The 19,766-nt window shown below is 41.9% G+C and overlaps 1 protein-coding gene and 1 non-coding gene across 4 annotated transcripts in view; one reads left to right on the forward strand and one right to left on the reverse strand.

The window, feature by feature from the left end:
- Positions 1–9,318: 9,318 nt before the first annotated feature.
- Positions 9,319–9,391, reverse strand: TRNAA-AGC. Its single transcript has one exon. It is a non-coding gene; the product is annotated as a tRNA-Ala (tRNA).
- A 370-nt stretch (positions 9,392–9,761) lies between these two features.
- The window catches only part of LOC123021251 (USP6 N-terminal-like protein), a 125,336-nt gene continuing 115,331 nt past the window's right edge, over positions 9,762–19,766 (forward strand). For all 3 annotated transcript variants that reach the window (XM_044425875.1, XM_044425877.1, XM_044425876.1), the window contains exon 1: positions 9,762–9,939. The gene's annotated coding sequence lies outside the window, so the exon portion shown is untranslated. The remainder of the gene's footprint in view (positions 9,940–19,766) is intronic.

A 19,766-nucleotide genomic window follows, 5' to 3' on the forward strand; every position in this document is an offset into this window, starting at 1 on the left:
ACATGGTGGAGAAAATGTGTCCTGAGAAGAAGCAAGAGTTTGCCAATGTTTGCCTGGCTCGTAACACTGTGGTATGGAGAATTGAAGACGTTTCATCTGATATTAAGAGACAGAGGCAAAAGGAGTGGAGTTTGACTTTTCTTCGTTAGCCTGCGACGAAAGCACGGACGCATCTGACACTGCTCAGTTATTGATTTTTTTTGAGCGGAGTGGACAATGACATGAACGTGAGTGAAGAGCTACTTGACCTCCAGAGCCTTAAGGACCAAACAAGAGGAACAGATTTATTTGTTTCTGTTTGTTCCGCCGTAGATGACATGAAACTACCGTGGAATAAAGTCACTGGGATTATTACTGATGGTGCACCTGCCATGGCTGGCGAGCAAAGTGGATTATCAACCCTAGTCTGTAACAAAGGAGGCAGGAGAAGAAGGAGGCAAAGCTATAAAACTCCACTGTATTACTCACCAACAAGTTCTCTGTGCCAACATCTGAACTATGATCATGTTATGAAACCGGTGATGAAGGCTTTTAATTATATTCGCTCCAAAGCCCTGTGCCACTGCCAGTTTCAACAGTTTCTACTCGACATCCAGGCTGAATACGGAGATGTTGTGTATCACAATGAGGTAAGATGGCTCAGTCGGGGGTCTGCACTGCAGCGCTTCTACTCTCTTAGGGAGGAAATCGGACAATTCTTGGCAAAAAAGGGACAACCGATGCCAGAGCTATCTGATCCTGTTTGGCTGGCTGATTTTGGATTTTTAGTTGATATAACATAACATCTGAACATGCTGAACACGAGCCTTCAGGGGCAAAATGCAGTGGTAAGCCAACTGTATTCACATATCAAAGCCTTTGGGACCAAGCTGCTACTTTTCCAAAGGCACCTGTCACAAACACAGCCCAATACCACACATTTCCCATCGCTGCAGGAAATAATGACCAGTTTTCCACAGAACAATATGAGTGCACAAATAAGGAGGTATGAAACAGACATCTCATCTCTGGCTGAGGAGTTTCAACAGCACTTTCAGGATTTTGCAGCTATTGAAAAGGAGATCATGCTTTTTTCATCTCCTTTCTCTGTGGACCCTGATGACGCTCCAGACCACCAGCAGCTGGAGCTCATTGAGCTGCAGTGTGATGCCGAGTGTCGCAGTCAGCAGCAACAACTCTCTCTTGTCAACTTTTACCACCAGCTGGATAAAGACAGGTTTCAAGAGATTCGGACATTTGCTAAGAAAATGCTGAGCTTGTTTGGTTCAACATACTTGTGCGAGAAGACATTCTTGGTTATGAACATTAACAAGAACCGCGTGAGGACGAGACTAAGTGACTTTCACCTGCGTGACATCTTGCGCATCAAAACCACTGTTTTTGAGCCAGACCTGGCCTATATAATGCAGTCGAGATCTCAGTATCACCCTTCACATTAGTGCAGTTAAGTTATTTGTTTAGTCTTTCATAAAATAGTTCATTTGCATTTAATGGTAATGGTTCAAAGAATGTCAGGCGGAATGGTTGGCCCCCACACATTTTCACCTCACCAAATCTGGCCCTCCTTGCAAAAAGTTTGGACACCCGTGGTTTAGAGTCTAGATAAGAGTCTTAAGTTCACGCATAGTTTCTCAGTAGCTTGAATTTACATGTCTAAGCAGACCTGGAGATGGGTTCAAGTTACTCAACTAAAATGTCAATACACTGCAATTAGAAATATTGTAATCTCATTGTTATAGTGTGATTGACTGACATTCCTTTATCTGTTCTATATGTGATGACCTCAGAATCTTATTGTAATCTCTGCATTCTGTCATCGATTGCCCTGTACCTGGGAGGGTATAAAAACCCTGTAGTTCTGTTGAAGCTTTGCAGCAGAGTTTACCTCTGCCTGCCTGGTAATGCATTATCGTGAGTTGGACCTGCAGGGAACCTTGGTTAATACAATAAAGCCTAGGTGGTCTGGACGCTTGATCTTTCCCATGAACCCGAGTTTTATTTCCTCTTCTCAAATTGAGATTTTGGGATTCTGACAAGAGACAGAAATAGGGTAATCTGTAAATAGGAGTTAGGGGTGTGTAGAGTAGAGCAGTGGGAGAGGTAAACAGGGGCAGAGTCTCACGTGTCCATCTTAGGCGTATCGGATAGGCTGTAAACCCAGCCAATGGGGAAAAAGAGGAGGCTTTTGCAGACGGGGTCCGGGAATTAAAAAAAGATGGCCAAGTATGCTTGGTGTGCCTACTTGCTTGGGACACCCATTGTGCAAAATGTATGAAATAAACTAGAGCTGCTTGTATTCGTGTTGTCTGGTGTGGATTTTTCAACTCTGGCTAAATAATATTTTTGTCGCACACAACTTGGGGGCTCGTCCAAGATTTTCCACTCGTCGTCGAAGGGCGCAGCCGAATCCAGGAGACGGAAAGACGCGTCCCATTGATTTCAGTGGTTCTGCTCAGGAAACGGCGGCCCTCGGCACGCAGCAGAGATCCTGGAGGGAGGCAACACAGAGAAGCAGATGGGTAAAAAGGTGGGCACCTAAGGAAAACTGCGCAGCAACCCGGCAACTCTGTGCAGAGACCAAGGTAGGAAACCAGGACTGAAAGTACTGCCTTGGAACTGAGTGGTGTGTGTATGTGTGAGATGTGTCCAAGGCATGAAGCAAGTGAGGAGATCCAATACGCGGTTCCGTACTTGGGCAACCGGGACAGCCAGAAAGGGACGAAGCGAAAGAATTAGAACAAGTGTGTTCCGATGGGTAAGAAAAATATTAAGGGAAGGTCAGAAAAGGGAGAAAAAAGTTCTAAAAATTAACATTCGGCCAAACAGTCCGCTAGGCCTGATGTTAAAGTATTGGGATGATTGGCCCAATAAGGGAGGAAAAGATAAGAAAAAGATGATAAATTATTGTTTTGAATGGACCAAGGAGAATATATCACTAGTATATGGTCAAGGGAATTAAAGAAGCAGTACCTCAGTCTCTTAATGTACATAAGACTTTGTCTTTGGAACAAAAGAAAGACAAAATTCCATCTGAGTGGCTGGAGAGACTGAAGGAACAGATGCAGAAAAACGGGCAACTGGATCTAGGAAATCAGCCCATCAAAACTGTATGCGAAGATTGAGGATGAGAAGGATAAAAGGAAAGTTTAAATGATGGCACAAGTCGTCATGATGACCAAGGGACCTGTGGGTCCCCAAAGGTTCTGCAAAGGTGATAAGCTTGTTTCAAAGCACTAATTGGGCTTATGCCAGGAGGGCAGGATGCATTCCAATAAAAGAAAACTCTGAAAACTAGGTTTCAGGTTGGTTGTCAGAAGATATGCTTAGAGGTTCAGCAATCCCTAGAAAATAGGATGCATTTCATAGGAGGCCCATCAGTAAAGGAGTTCGGACAACCACATGTTGGGGATTATAGGAGCAGAGTTGGCTGAAGCCAGGGGACAGACTAGATGACCAGGGGAGGACCGTTTCTGACTCACTTTGTATGTTTTATTACTCAACTTGAAATGATGTGCAAAGGATGCTGCACATCTCCCCTTTCCCTCAGATGCCGCATGGAGAAGAGAGCTAAAGGAAAAATTTATGAGGCTATGGTAGATAGGAGTGATCTTTTCTTTGCTACTGCAGTATTTGCTGAGGGAGGGGAATCAAAGTGAGGGCTTGTATTAAAGGGATGGAGGGAACAGCCTGTGCAGCTACCACCCTTTTGGTGGAAGAGAGCCAGAAACTGACCTTTGGGGGTGAGGTGCTGGTGGTGAGCACCAGGTCCACACTAACTTACACCAAAAGGTGGGAAGGTGGCTGACTGATTCTCAGATCCTGAAGTATGAAGCCATCCTTATGGAAAAAGAGGATCTGGTACTAACAACTGACACGTGCTTGAATCCAGCCTGTTTCTTAACTAAGGGTGAGGAAAACCAATCTGAAATAGAACATAATTGTTTAGACATAATTGAGTACCAAACAACAGGAAGGGAAGATTTAACAGACCTTCCTCCCCACAAAGGGAAGAAATAGTTTGTAGATGGATCTTCCCGAGTAGCAGAGGGAAACAGTATAATAGGTATGCGGTGGTGGACAGGATCACTGCCACAGTAGTAGAATCAGGAAAACTTCCCAACAATTGGTCTGTCCACTCTGGCTGATGAGGCTGCCAAAGTGCATCCAAAATATAGATGGTATGTCCTTTTTACCACTGCCATCATACTGCACTTTTGAGATGCACATGTAACCTTGCCACAAATGTAGCAGAAGTTATCCGAGGCATCTTGGCTTCTGAGGGAAAATACCACACAACTGTTCCTTGGAAATGTTAGGCAATGCCACTTTCACAAGCCACCAGATGTAACTGTATGATGCGTAGATCTGTCCAAGACAAATGTAAAACTAAAGGTAAAGGTTTCCCCATGACATTAAAGTCCAGTCATGTCTGACTCTAGGGGGCGGTACTCATCTCCGTTTCCTAGCCGAGGGAGTCCCAGACAGTCTCCGTGGTCATGTGGCCGGCATGACTAAACACCGAGGTGCACAGAACACTGCTACCTTCCCACCGAGGTGGTACCTATTTATCAACTTGCATTTATATGCTTTCGAACTGCAAGGTTGGCAGGAGTTGGGACAAAGCATTATAAAGCTGTCTTGTTGGGCCTTTGCGTAATATATCCTTGAAAATACAGACCCAGAGTCCTTGCACTCAATGTTCCAATCCCAGCAGTATACCAAGGGAGCATAACTGGCTAATTTTAACTGTTCTGGCAATAACTTTTTTTGGAGAGGGGCAGAGCTGCAAGACATCACAGCTCTTGATCTGAGTTTTCTTAACAGACCTGCTACGTTCCAACCTCTGGGTGTGTGCTGATTTACTGAACAATAAATCAAATGCCAGACAGCATCAAGATAGCTATAGGATTTTTCAGAAAATAGCTCCAATCTCGTAGCTGGGTCTCTGTACTCAGATTACCCTCCCGTTCCATAGCTGACACAGAAAGAACCGCACCAGTTGCATCTCTGAGCTCGCAAGAGCAACCTCACCTCAGAGATGGGATTGAGTGGGTATTCCTGGGCGGGCAGGGAGGGGAGGAGGCAGGTGCCTCAGGATGCAAAGTATTCTGGCTGTACCTCAGTCTTCTTCCCTTGTGCTCCAAGAGATGATCATCTAAGCATCTACCCTGCTTTTATCCTGCATATGATGCCCATAATATTCCAACTGCAGACGGTTGTGGCCATCTGGACTAGACTGAAGTCCAGATTGCTTTTGAAGAGGGAGGAGTGGAATCATGAACATTAATAGACCACAAGAAAAAAAGATTTGTACATACTATTTACATAAAATATTGGGGAAAGTAGCACCAAACTGCTCTCTCTGTTGCATAATGGTGATATTAATATGATCTTTGCCTCTTTACAATAAGTTCTATCCCCTTTCCCAGCAACCATGGTAGCCATTTCTGAGATCATCCTTAATGCTCAAACTTCTAAATGAGCCCACTATCCCAAAAACAGTGGGGATCCCTGCAGCAGTCATAGAAACATCAGAACACATCAAATGGAAGAAGTTCAGTGGAAAAGTTGAGCACACACCTTATTTTAATCCCTGATTCTATTTATTGTACTCACAGTCACTGCAGAGTATTAGAGCCTTTCCATAAGATTTCACAGATATTAATTTGCAGAGGATGGCTTTAACACAGCTTTACAATGAAACAGCAGCCTTGGTTCTTCTTGCTATTAGACTATATTTGATTTCTAGAACAGAAATTTTCTAGAATGATGTTGCCAGTGAAGTGAATGACATATGGTCATTGCAGCATTTTTCAAGATTTCCCAAGAAAGATGAATTATGTATGAGCTGTAAAGGAATCCTGAAGGAGGAGGGTGTTTTAAAATGTTGTATGAACACTTAAAAAACAGACGTAGGCAAATCTCTTCTCTGGATTGCATTTTGAGCATCAGCATAAAAACAAGCTAAAGAGATTTTGCCAGGAAAAAATGTTTCCCTGACTTCTGTTGGTTTGAAAATATTTGCAAGAGATAAGCAAAGAAAACAGAAAGGAGGCTAGTGCCAGAAAAATTAAAAGAGCTTTGTGATTGCTCTAGTGTTCCTTGTTGACCTTTGAAAAATTGGCTCAAGAAGACAGGGTGTTTCTTTTGTTGCAATGCTTTGCACAGCAGCTGCTCCCCACCTTCCAAAAATGTTACTGGAATTTTGTTATTGGAATTTTGGCTGTGACAGAATGAGGATGAAGGAATAGGGTCTCTCCATTCTAGGTGTTACTTGTATTTCTGCCTGTGTAGTCGTACATGGCTAACTATGATTGGAAGGAAACTTAGGTTGCAGGAAACTTAGCTCAAAGCTACGGTCAACAACAATATTCCAAAGAGTGCATGGATTGTGATGTGCTTCACATGGCTTCTTCCAGAAAGATCCAGATAAAATTGACATGACTCAGTCATACAAAATCCATGTGCAATTTATGGATGTTTGTTATTATCTATGGGAGTGTCAGAAGAGACAAGAGATGTAATAGAATGAAACAAAAAGCTGTACTTAGCTATGGACATACTTATTGACTAGGGCTATCACCAAATTAAAGAAAATTGACAGCACAATCGTATGCATGCTTAATCCAAAGTAAACCTGAATGGAGTTTGTGCACAGTTAAATAAATATGCATAGGGTTTACAGCAACCTCATACATGTCTACTCAAAAGTGAGCTCCATTATGCCCAATGGAACTTTCTCCTAGCTAAGTATATATAAATAACTTGTCACTTAGGTTGCCATCTGATACCCATTTACTAGGGAGCCTCATAGAACACAGTGGCACTTCTAAGTAGGCATGTCTAGGTTTGCACAATCGATTCTAAACATATTAGTTGATTAAGCAATAGATTTGGAATGTCCTGAGTTCCAGTCCAAGTTTGCTTTTCTACTAGCAAGGACCTCCTTTGAGTCAATAATGTAGGCTCGAGCTCTGAAACTGCTATAAATGCCAAGGGATATGTGAAGGAATGGCAAAGAAGAAAGCATCTTGGAGCATGTGTAGAATGCCATTCTCTCAGGATGAAGTAGCCACAAAATTTTGCCTACCCATCTGGGATTAGACAGTGGAACTTTTGGAATGATTACTCTGACTCCTAGGTTGGTATGAAATTAAGTGTTGTGTGTAATACTGGAGAAAAGTCCCCTGCAGAACAAATACATGTATGAATAGGAGTGGTACACCTGGATTGCCTAGCCTGTTGGGAATCACTGATGTTGTGCAAACAGGAATATTGAAATATTCAATAATATTGGAAAACTCTGGAACAGCCTGGCTTTGGGCTACAAGCTTGGGACAATGGAATGGCCACAGCTTGGACTACACATGATTGTCAAAAAGAGTATTCCAGGGGACTACAGGCCTGGGGGCTACACTAAGGTAAAGCAATTGAAGGCCTTTCATTTGTTAGTCAGTCCATCAGCCAAATATTTACTGCAGGAGAAGGCAACCTCTGGCCTGAGGGCCTAATCCAGTCAGTGCAGGTTCCCAAACCTTCCATGGGCACCTCCTCAAAGCCCCATCCCCCAGCTTGCAGGTTTGAGGAAGAGGCAGGGGAGAGGTGGGAGATACCATGAGGATTCCCTGGACTTGGCAACCTCTCCCAGAAGCCAGTCTTCCCATGTCAGCTGAGTCCCCATGCAGTTTATGCCCCACACTGGAAACAAACACCACAGGCAGAAGGTGCCCAATGAATTTTATTGTTTATTATACAAACTAAGTTTTAGTAGCTGCTGCAAATGCCACCCAAAGTGTTATCAGCAAGTGGGCTACAAATTATTTCTTCTCCTGGCCAAACCTCAAATGTGAACTTCATGAGTCTCTGTCTCTAAGGGCACCAAAGAGACTGCAGAACTGTGTAGAAGTATCCTTCACTTCTCTTGGAGCACTAAGACACTGACAGAATGGAGTTAATACTGTCTGTATGTAATATATATCTGTGACGTAATACTGTCCGTATGTAATATATATCTGTATGTAAACATGAGTGCACAGTCCTTCCACACAACAATTCATTCTGGTTGACCTTATCTTTCTCATTTCAGCACTATTATTTAGAGAGGAGTTCTTTCTTCAAGCTTCCTCACTGTCAGAGCGATAGGACAGTGGAACCAGCTGCCTAGATACATAGGTGGTGGGCTCACCCATACTAGAGGCATTCAATATCAGTTTGGGCTACACATAATTTAAGAATAAGAAGGCTTTTCCTATATATACTGTGTCTGGCTGCAGTCTCTAGACATTGCATTTGGTGCAAGGCCTACTCAGCTAAGAACCGGAATCGTAGCCCCATTTTCCTCTCTAGGTGCACCCCATGCCTACATAAACATTGTTATGTTATGCAGTAGAGGGCGCCCTAGATACACCTCATCAATGTGGAACTTTGAATCTTGAACGCCTCTTTTCCAAAATCCTATGATTGGCCAATTCTAAATAATTCTCAGAAGAAATCATGAGGAATGACCGGCTATAAACCACTGGCAGTTGAGATATATATTATGAAGCAGGCAGTATCGGTACTCAAACTTGGATGCAGCCCTTATATTTGACGGATGATCTTCATCTGTATTTCTTTGTGACAATAAGTCTGAGATAGCTTTTACGGTGATTCGAGCAGCAATAGTTCTTTATGTTATATTTGACGGATGATCTTCATCTGTATTTCTTTGTGACAATAAGTCTGAGATAGCTTTTACGGTGATTCGAGCAGCAATAGTTCTTTATGTTATCTGGATAAATCACAGGATGTGCCATCGTGTGCATGTTTAGACAGAACAAGGTCCTGCAACCTCTAGCATTTCCCAATCAATTGTGAGGGCTGAGGGATGTGGGGAGTTGCAGGACTCCCCCCCCCCCGCTAAATATGCAGAGGACTTCGTTTGGAATGAAGGAATTCATACTCGTCTTTGATAATTCGTTCTCTTTTTTGCTTTTTATTCTTCTCCTTGTTTTTATGCTTGTTAACTAGATAGATTAAACAACAAAAAATTAAACCACGCACAAATAATTCTTTGTACTTATGTGTTCTGGCAAGGTGATACTTTATGTACAAGGATTAATACGAAAACTAAGACCTAGATTTATTTCCTCATTTCTTTCACTTTATTTTAGAAAGCAAATGGCCTTCTTTCCTGTTCTGAAGCGCTGATGCTTTTTAGTGGAGCAAAGTTCAAGTAGGGGCACTTTAGATTTTTCAGAATGATGAATTATTAGTAAACAACTTTTCTTCAGTTTCTTCCTACAGCACCTAGATTAGAACGAGGAAAAAAAATGATTTTGGAGAATGCGGGCATCGATCCCGCTACCTCTCGCATGCTAAGCGAGCGCTCTACCATTTGAGCTAATTCCCCTTCCTGAGGGGAAGGTCTGTTCCTAACTCTTATGTAGTATTGCATAACAATCTCTCTAAACAGAGTTCTTGTTTCATCGCTCTATTCTTGAAGAAACGAAACGATTCCTTTGAATTAAGACTCTTCACAACAAAACAAGACGAAGATTGAGCAAAGCGGAGCGAGGGAGGAAGAGAGAAGAGTTACCATCCATCTGTCACCCTGCAAAAAGAACCCGAGCGCTGGTGAACTACGTTTCCCATGAAGCTTTTCAGCGCGCATGCGTTGCTATGTTCTCCCCGAGCGCGCGTTAGGGGCGCGAGGAGAGGGCGTGGGGGGAGGAGGAGGAGAAGAGGAGGAGGAGGAGGGCAGGCTCGAGGCACAGTTGACGGCGGCGGGTTCCTCCAGTGTGGGGCTGCTTCGCATTGTGTGAGGCGGGGACTGTTTGGGCCGCCGCTGCCCTTCGGATACGGCGGCAACATCATCAGCCGAGGGAGGATGAAGAGCGTGGACGAGGAGGAGGAAGGGATCCCAGCTGGTTCAGCGCGCGCCCGGGGCACTGCTCTGAGGTAAAGCGAGGAGAGCCGGCGCCGGGTGCGCAGTCGGCGCAGGGGATGTTGTTGCTGTTGCCCCCGCCCCGAAAGCGGCACAGGCGGCGGCGGCCGCAGCCGTCCCGCGGGCGCAGGGCGACGGCGACGTGGGCTGTGTGCTGCTGCGAAGGGCTGGCCGCGAGGCGAAGGGGCGGACGGATTGTTGGTGGACTGGCGGTGTGCGAGAGAAAGGACTTTGCGGCGGATCTCTTTTCTTGGGTGTACGGGTGAGGGCCGGCCGGCCGGCTGGCCCGTCCGTCCGTCCGTCCGTCCGTGAGGGGACGCGCAACTGCGGGGCTCTCAGGAGGGGAAGGGGGATCGCTGCTCTCGCCTGTGTCGGGGGAACGGCGATGGGGCTGCGAGAAGAGGCGAAAGCTCTCCCTGTGCCTCAGTCGCGTTGGTCGAGGAGGGCGTGTGGTTACCGGGCTGCGTGGGTGGGATTGGGTGCTTGTGTGTCTGTGAGGACAAGGAGGGTGTGTGCTTCGTAGTGGGAGTATGGAATGTGCATTATCTGGATGTTGGCGTGCTTGGGGGAGGAGAAGGTGTGTGGTGCCATTGTGTGTGTGTGTGTGTGTAGAAGAAGCACTGTGGTTTGAGAGTTTTGTGGGATTCTGGGTAGATCACATCTGGCTCGGACTCTCAGGAATGGAAAGCATAGGGAAGGGAAAGTAAATAGGGGGTGGAAAAGTGGCTGGAGTTAATATAAGTTCATGATACAGTCAAGGGAGAGAGGATGTAGCAAAAACAGATGATGCACAGGAGTATGCCGCACGTTTCCTATCTGTTACCTGTAAGCACTGTTACCTGAGTGGATGAGGACGTAGCTAGAGGGACTCCAGTGAACATAATACCTCTTCCCATGTTGTGCCTACGGCATAGAAAATGCACGCTGAGAAATGCACCCTGAGAAAAAAGAAAGATTGTATCTGGGGCTTCTACTACTGTTGTGATACTCCTACCACTGGAATGATTTGTAATGGGTAAAATAAATGAAATAAATAAAAGAAAGCAGAACATCACAATGTGCTGACTTTATATTTGAGAGAAGACAGCTATGGCGGGGGGGGGGAGTGCAGTATGCTTTTTCCAACTGTTCGAGGAAATAATTTTAGTGACATCCTCTATGATTCTGAAGAAGTTCATAGTTGAGCTCAAAGCATGTTCCTACCGTCTCGGTACATGAACTATGTCTGCTGTTTGTTACCTTTTTACAGAGACCCACAGACTGCAGTGAGCAGTTGGAATCCCTGCTACATTAAGGGATTTGGTCCAGGTGTTTGTCTTAGTGCCAGAAAAATCTGTAGCAGTATGAATACATACATTCACCAGTGGAAACTTTAGAACAGGTCATCATCTGTTCTCATGCTTAGTGGCATTTTTAGTTCTTCCTCTGACTAATAGTAGGGTTTGACTTAGATAACTTTGAATGTAGCTGAATGTACCTAATGTAGCTATTTTTCCTTCTGGGTAGAATAACTAAATGTGTGAAGGGTTTTTTGGGGTGGGGGACCAAAAAGCTTAAGAACCACCCAAATTTTCCAAACATGAGTGTGGGGAGGAGGGAGAAATGGAAAAATTAAAAGCATTCTGTGCTATCAGCTCCATCTCCTTTTCTTCTTTTTTTCCAGGCATTAACATCCCTAGGAATAGCTACATAGAAAAGCTAAACAAAATATTTGAGGCTTTCCATTGTAAACTATATTTATACAAGGAATTGTTTTCTAAAACAGTTTGAATTGTATGAAGTAGGATGAACAAAGGTTGCAAGTTGGAAAATATAAGTAGTGAGCACATTTAAGAGAGCATTTACTGTCCAAAGGTCCAATTTATTTTGTTAGGACTTAAGTCTAATTCATGTGTTCCTACTTTCATTAAGGAGATTTAATAAACTGGCACAAGCCATTGAATACTGGGTGTAAGTTCTTTTGAAATCCTTTGAGCAAGTTAGATGAATTGATTCCATGCATTTTGGGGGCCCAAATGCATATGTTATATATGTGAAGCGGTCCTTAGGTATATACTTAGCCCTGTGTATTCACACCTCTTTGCTTATAAGAGTATTGGACATATTTCCTTTCATAACAACATTTAGCACAATTGTTTCCAAACTGTGACATAACATACACTATTATACCCTTTTATAACAATGCTACATTGTGTAGGATATTCAAAAAGAGCAATTTGGTGAAGCATTATGGTCATGTTAAGGCCTGCTTAACTGGTGATCCACTAAGTGGCAAGCATTCACCAGCCATACCATTCAACCAGTAGAAAGGACTATCTGTTTTCACTACCATTTAGACATGGAAAAGATAGCAGAGGGAGAGTGGGAGGGGGGAGGTTGTCAGGCACCTTGATGGGTTGCGGTGATGGCTGGTGGACTGTCAGCCGCAAGTGCAGGCCTGCTGTATGTGGTAAGCATGTGCTGTGAGGCTTGGGAACTGAAAGCCATCAAGTATAATTAAAGATACATTTGTGTGTTTCTCATTTGTATTTTTTTAGTCTTTCCAATACTCTCTGAGAAAATGTACTCTATTTTAGTTGTTGCAATCAAACTTTTCAGTTAAGCAAGCCAGATTGCCTACCGATATACACCTGCCTGTTTCATGGTGGGTCACATGGTACAGTCTAGTAGTATATCCACTGAAACGAAATTGTTATTCATCATTGATAAACAAGCTGTATTCCAAGAGGAATGCTATCAAAAACATGTAGGTGGAAACTTTTCAAAAGTCTGATCTTACAAGGAGAGCTTTCATATAAATACAGTTTTAAATATTGCATCTTTTGATAATCTTAGTATGTGTTCTTGGTGATGTTTTTACAGATTACTCTTACACCAGGCAAGCCAGGGGTTTGCTCATTACTCTTTGTGCTGCTTATTTTCTTACCTTCCCCTTGGCTTACTACTTACCCTTGAGAAGTCCTATATTTAATTCCTTTCTTTAATGTTGAAGTATCCTTCTCTGCAGAAGTATTCTTGCCCAATTTGTTTTTGTAAAACTGAGTAGGCCTTATTTCCTCAGTGTCCTTACAGTCATCTTATTTCTTAGATCTTATGGATTTGCCAGAAACCTTTTTCTTCTGATGCATCAGACGAGTCTGATCACCTTTATTTTTTACATTTTTACTATGGATATTGTGCATGGGTGATTCTTCTCTGAATTTCTCAAATACAGAAAATTCATTCTGCAACTAAACAAGGTTTAATGAAGGAACTCTTTGAGCTCTAACACTCATAAGCCCTTGGGTTATATTTTGCTTTGACAATATTAGGTTAGGGTGTTTGGGGGGGCATAATCTGTGTGTTTTCCATTGCTGTGAGTTCTGCTGAAGTGAAAATGGGTTACACAAAGAACTTGGTGATGCAGTATAAATGTGAGAAGGTACTGAAGGGATTATTGTTATTGCAATCATTATGAAACTAAATTCTATACCACCACTTAGCCATGAAAGGTTCTCAGGGAGGTTTACAAAATACAATAAAATGTAAAACAAGTTCAAGAGTTCAAAATGCTACATGAGGCAATAAATGCAACAATTTACTAAATTTATGAAATTTCTAAAACAATGATAGCAATACAAAAATTAAAGTTAGACAGTTCTTTGTCATCATATAGCCTGCAACTACAGACTACCCACCCGACTGGCTGACGGCTGGATTAGCTGACTCTCATCAGACAGTGCTGTTGCATCTGTGGCATTGATCCCTTTGGGCTTACAGTGTTACTTTTGATGATCTGAAGTAACTTCATAACCTGTGTTATGTGCTTGATCGGTAGAGAAATGTTTAAAGAGATGTAACATGTAAATATGGCTGTTTATGCCATGCATTTTTAGACTGAAAAAGAGTCCTACAGTGTGGCATGGTGGGCAGAGTGCTGGACTGGGACTCAGAAGATCTGGGGTCTAGTGTGCAGTCAGCCATGAAGCTGGCTTACTGGGTAACTCAGGCCAGTCGCTAATTCTCAGCCTAGCCTATTTTACAGGGTTATTCTTGTATAAATAAAATGAAAATGATGAACATGTAAGTTGCCTGGTGCAAGAGGAAAATGTGGGATACACATAATAAATGTGTATAATATTGCATACTTAGTTACAAAGGGCCTGTATACATTTGTGATTATTCTCTAGCAGAATGGAGTTGCCCTCCTCCCTTCAGCTCTCTGTGTACCCTCATCTGCTCCAGGGGCTTAGATGGACGCTAGAGGAAGTTTGAAAGGTGTGGCAAATACAGGGGAGAGGAGAGAAAGGGGGAAGTCCAATAGCACAAATGGAAGTCTCGATGTTACCCTCATTTGGTCTTTTCCAGTTTTGTTTTTCCTTCTATTTATATTGTTTTTTGATGGTGTAAGCTTATATAATATCTTTTTATAACAGTTTCTTTAATGATACTAACAATTGTTGTGCACTTTTTTTCTCTTTCTTGGCATCCTTATTAAGTACATTTGTTTTATTAATATATGAGAGCTAGCATAATTCATTTCTTCCTGATTATTGTATTTTTGGAAGATACCAAACAGACAAAATGTAACATCTCACCACACATCATATATTTAAGTTAAAATATATGATATATCACATGCTTTTTCTGCCAGCCTATTTGGTCATATTTGTCAAAATACCATTCTTCATCTTTATATATTTTTCCTCAGAAGCCACAGACTGGTTGCAAATAGTTACATGCGATAGAGAAAGGCAGCATTATTAAAAAAAAACATTGGCAACAGATTTTTAGTGGGACCTTGTAGTTACGTTCAGAAGTATACAACTGAAGAAAAATTCACACATGGGAACCAACTCAGTTTTTCTGTCTGTATGAAATCACATGGTAAAAATTCATTTGGAAGGCTATACATTGGCACAACCTAAACATTTTTCTGAATGCCCTTATGGTGCTGTAAGCAGTGTCCCGTACATTGTGAAAATGGCCGTAGTTTATTTCATGCCAATTGTCTTTCACATGCAATCAGAAGAGAAAAATTAATTCAAATTTTAGTTTAGAGCTATAGGTAATGGAATATATGGCTGTAAAGATTGGTATGATTGGAGATTTTGTTGAATTGTGAATTTTGTAATCTAAGGAAAGCAAACAGATTTTTTAATGGCATAAAGTTCAAGACAGATCACTGACCTGATAAGCTTCAGAGTGAAGCTGCTGGTTTGTAGAAATTTCCTTTCACAGCACAATGTGCACTGTTTTTTGCACATGCACAGTGCCTGAAGGGTTGCTCTGGAAATATTCTCATCGTTGGGTTTCTGAAACAAATAGCTGTGATGACTAAATGCTCTACCAAGCTATTACTTAGTTCTAGGTTTCAGAAATGAATGAGGCTCCTAAATTCATTAGCTCATTAGTTCTGAAAATGTGTTTGTGGCCTCAGACTGTGTGTATGCAAGAAAGATCATGATAAATAAGTTACTTTATTAAAAGGCTTTGCATTTTGTTGTAAGTTAAGCTTACCTTAGTTTCAGTGCAATCGCCAGGATTCTGGGGATCTTGGGCAGAACACCTTTAGAGCACCTGGAAAAGAGAGGGCTTTCTCTTGTGCTGCCTCTGACTATGTTGTTGCTATGTGCATAGTAAGACTGGCAGTGCTCTTCACATGGTCCATCCCTTGCACTTTTGCACTTCTGGAAAATACATTACTTTACTGCCCTCTGAATTTGGCCCTGCTTTGTGTATGCAGTACATAAACCAACTGTTTTTGTCTGCTGTTTTTGTAGAGCAACTAATCCTATCAATCATCTTGGGGCTGTTCATTGTTCTATAGATTCTAGATAATATTTCAGATACGGACACTTTCTTATTCTATAATTGTACAGGAAGGACATGCTGAGTTTTTTCTGCTGTTGGATCATCCATAGACATTAATTTATTTGTGGGGGATGGCACCTGCTGAAACCAGAAACAAAGTTTTCAAATGCAGCTAACATTATTAGCAGAGATGTGTACTGTTGCAATTCTGCTCCTGTCACAGGCATCTGCTCCGCAGTGGTTTTGGCGTTAAGTCAGGTTTGTCTTAACCTGAATTTTGCATACTTCCTGCTATCTCGTGTCAAGTATAATTTTAGAACCATTTGAATTGTTTTAGTTCATGAAAGGTTGAGAAATTTTTTATCATCTTTTTGTGTATTTAAGGATTCTTTATCAGTACTGTAGCCTAGAGACTGAACTGGACTGGCAGTTAAAATTTCCTGCCAGTTAGGTGTTCTTAAAAGTGCCCAGTGGACTTGGGTAACATGTATGTTTTCTTTGCTGCTACCCTAGTTTTAAAACTTGGATTAAAATGATTTAGAAGCCTTTCCTAAGCTCGTGTCCTCCAGATGTCTTGGCTAGCTGGGAAATACTGGGAGTCGCAGTCCAATCTATCTGGATGGGATCAGGTGGGAAAGGTTGACAAAGGAGCATAAGAGATGATTGATTGATGATTGTTCCAGTACACATTGGCATGAAGTACTACATCTAAACAGTGCAGAAGTGCCTTTTAATTCTGTTAATGGATGCATGGTCTGAATAATAAAAGATAAATTTCAGGATAAAATGAAAACTAGAATTTAAACTGAAATTTACCTGTTTATCCTCCGATGTCAAAAGAGTATAACTGCAAGCAAATTTGTTTTAGCCGGACTTTTACTATAGATGCTACCAATGAGAAGTACTGAATTAATTACTGTTCCATAACTTCATTCAGTAATAATTCTTAGCAATGCAAAATAGGGCTTTTTATTCCAAGGAATCAGGATATGGAATACATGATTAAGTACTAATATTTAGCTTGTATTAAAGGGAAATGGTTTAACAAAAATATCAGTTGAGAAATATCTGTGCCATATCTACTATGGTTTGTGCATTCTTATTATGGATTCAAGAAGCTTTATTATTATTATATTTACATTTTATTAGAATAAAAGTGGGGTACATTCCAGCAAAACTTAAACACTTTACAGTAACAGGGGCTTAAACAGATGCTTTACTCTTAATGAATAAATAAACTGAACTCAGAGATCTTAATTTCAGCTGGCCTTTACTCATGATAATCAGAAGAGAGTGGCATACAGCACAAATGTATCCTTCCTCTTTATATTTTATTGTATTGTTGGTATTTTGTGGTTCTTTGACAACTTCGTAGGAATAAGGACATTTTCAACTAAAAATACTGACTGTGCTAGAAATAACAACAGGGCTGCTTCTTCCTGATGAGCAGCATGTCAGAGACTTCTTTCTAACCCTTCTAAGTCATTGCTGTAAGTTCTTCATTCCAGTAAATATGTAAGTCTTGAGAAGGATGTGCATATGAAGCAGCAGTACCCACCAGAGTTGAACACTCATCTCCTTTAGTGCAGTACAGACATTCCCTGTTTTGGATGTTATTTGGCATTAAGCCAGGGAAAATCTCCTTGAGGCATGTGGTATCCATTGCAAGAGGCCCAAAGGAGATACAAATCCCAGATGGGATTAATTCTCCACAGTTTATTTCAGTGGATAACATGAAGGGATGTGGATTTGGCTGAGTTTCTGAATAGGTAGAATTCAACCCTATTTTTCTTAGGGTACTTCTTGATATTTGCATCACACATTCGGTTACTGCAGAATCCTGTATAATCTTTGTCTGTTCTCACTCAGTTTGGTGTTGTTTGTACCCTCTAGCGCTTTCATACTAGAAAACTCACACCACCCTGGTGATTGCTCAAGCTCAAGATAACTGCTGAAGCTCTCTCTCTCTCTGAGTCTACCTTGAGTTGTAGCTAGGTATTTCAATTTACATCATGACATTTAGAAGATCTTTGGTGCTTTTTGTGTTAAAACTTGTTAATAGATTGATAGCTTGTTAAATAAAATGTGCATTCATAAAGTGTCAGAGCTGCTGCCTTAGCATTTTTGTTGCGCCCCCTAGAAGTTACTCCTCCCTAGAAGGTAGGTTTATTGTAGCCAGGAAAAGTGGAGAAATACTATCAACTGAGGCTAGGTACAGGAACCCTACTTTCTTCCAGCATGATAACAATCAGGTTCTGGCGGAAGAAGAGGTGAGTGGCCTGAGATTCCATCTCCTGTGCAAAGGACCTCATGGCAAAGTTGAGAATAAAAGAACTATGCTGGATCAGACCAAGGGTTCATCTTGTCCACCCTTCTTTTCACACAGCAGCCAGCTGGCTGCATGTGGGAAACCCACAAACACAATTTAAGTCCAACAGCATCCTCCCTCTCATTTTTCCCAGCAACTGGTGGTGGTGGAATTTCTAATACTAGAGTTAGTATACAGAAATCATGACTAGTAACATGATTAGTAACCTTATCCTCTTGTAAACTTGCCTTGGTAGCCATCACTACATCTTTGGAAGTGAACACCATGATTTAATTATGAGCTGTATGAAGCACTTCCTTGATCTGTCCTTAATTTCCTGCCGCTCATGCGATGACCAGAAGACTTCTAGTATAATGAGAAAGAAAAATGCCTCTTTATCCATTTTTTCCATACCATGCATAATTGCATACACATGTCACCTTTTTTCCCTAAGCTACACAGTCCCAAACATTGTAATTGTTCCTCATAAGGGAGTTACTGCAACCACTTGGTCATTTTAACTGTCCTTTTTTACACTATATAAAGATTTGTACCTCATCTTTCTGTCAAAAGTTGCCTTCAGAGTCACTTATCAAGCTTGATAAAGTAAATGCATTACCACCATTAAAACATAACAACAATGTAGAAAAAACAGCATTCAGGTCAAACAGGCCCACTGAAGGCCTGTTTGAATAAAGTGGTCTGTGCCTGCCAGTGGAAGGACCGCTGAGAGAGAGTGAACCTAGCTTCCCTTGGCAGGTAGGTCTACTGCCAGGGAGCAGCCACTAAGAAAGTCTTTTGCATTGGTAGCAAAAGGAGTACCTCTCTCAAAACAACCTCTCTAAAATGCAACACAGGCACATATGGGGAGGAGGAGATAGCCTGGTCCCAAGCCGTATATGTGATTGTGAATTGTGTCTCGAAACAGACTGGTAGCCTGTGGAACTGCAATAAGGGATCGTGTTTTCCGATAGCCAACTCTACAGTATCCTTTTTTAGGTGTGTTGACCAGAACTGCACACAGTATTCCAAGTTGGTTCACACAATAGACTTGTATAAGGGCAGCAGAACATGGAATTTGCCTTTTTATTTAATCACAGCTGACCACTGCATCAACATTTTCCTTGAGCTGTACTCCATAATCTCTAGAGCTCCTTGGCAAATCACTGATGGGATTTGAAGCTGGGAGTCTTAGGCCCAACATGCATCTGATTATATTTGCTTACATTGAGTCACATTTGCCAATTTGATGTCTGTTGTCCCAATTTGGAGAGTTCCTTCTGGAGCTCCTCGCAGTCCTTTTTTTGTTTTAACCATCCTAAATAATTTGGTGTTATCAACATAATGAATCTCATTGCTTACTGGTTCCAATACAGATTCCCAAGATCCCACTGTTGGAATCCTGTATGGGGAGAATGTACCATTTATTGCCACTCACTGCTTTCTGTTATTTAACCAGTTACTAATCCATAAGAGGACCGCTCCTTTTATTCCATGACTGTTAAGTCTGCTCAGGAGTCTTTGATGAGACTTTGTCAAAAGCCTTTTGGAAGTCTGTGTAAGCAGCGACTGGGTTTGCATGACATAACAACTGACTGTGGTTTGTCACTGATGATAGCTTGTCATGTCATTTGAACCAGACCCATGAGTTGTTATGGGCGGGGGGGGGGGGGGAGTTGTCTCCTGCAGTGGGTTGTCATGTTGTCTCAACCTGGATGACAGACCCCATCACAAGTATAG

Source organism: Varanus komodoensis, unplaced genomic scaffold, assembly GCF_004798865.1.
Source record: "Varanus komodoensis strain SLA01 unplaced genomic scaffold, ASM479886v1 scaffold16, whole genome shotgun sequence".
Taxonomy (NCBI): domain Eukaryota; kingdom Metazoa; phylum Chordata; class Lepidosauria; order Squamata; family Varanidae; genus Varanus; species Varanus komodoensis.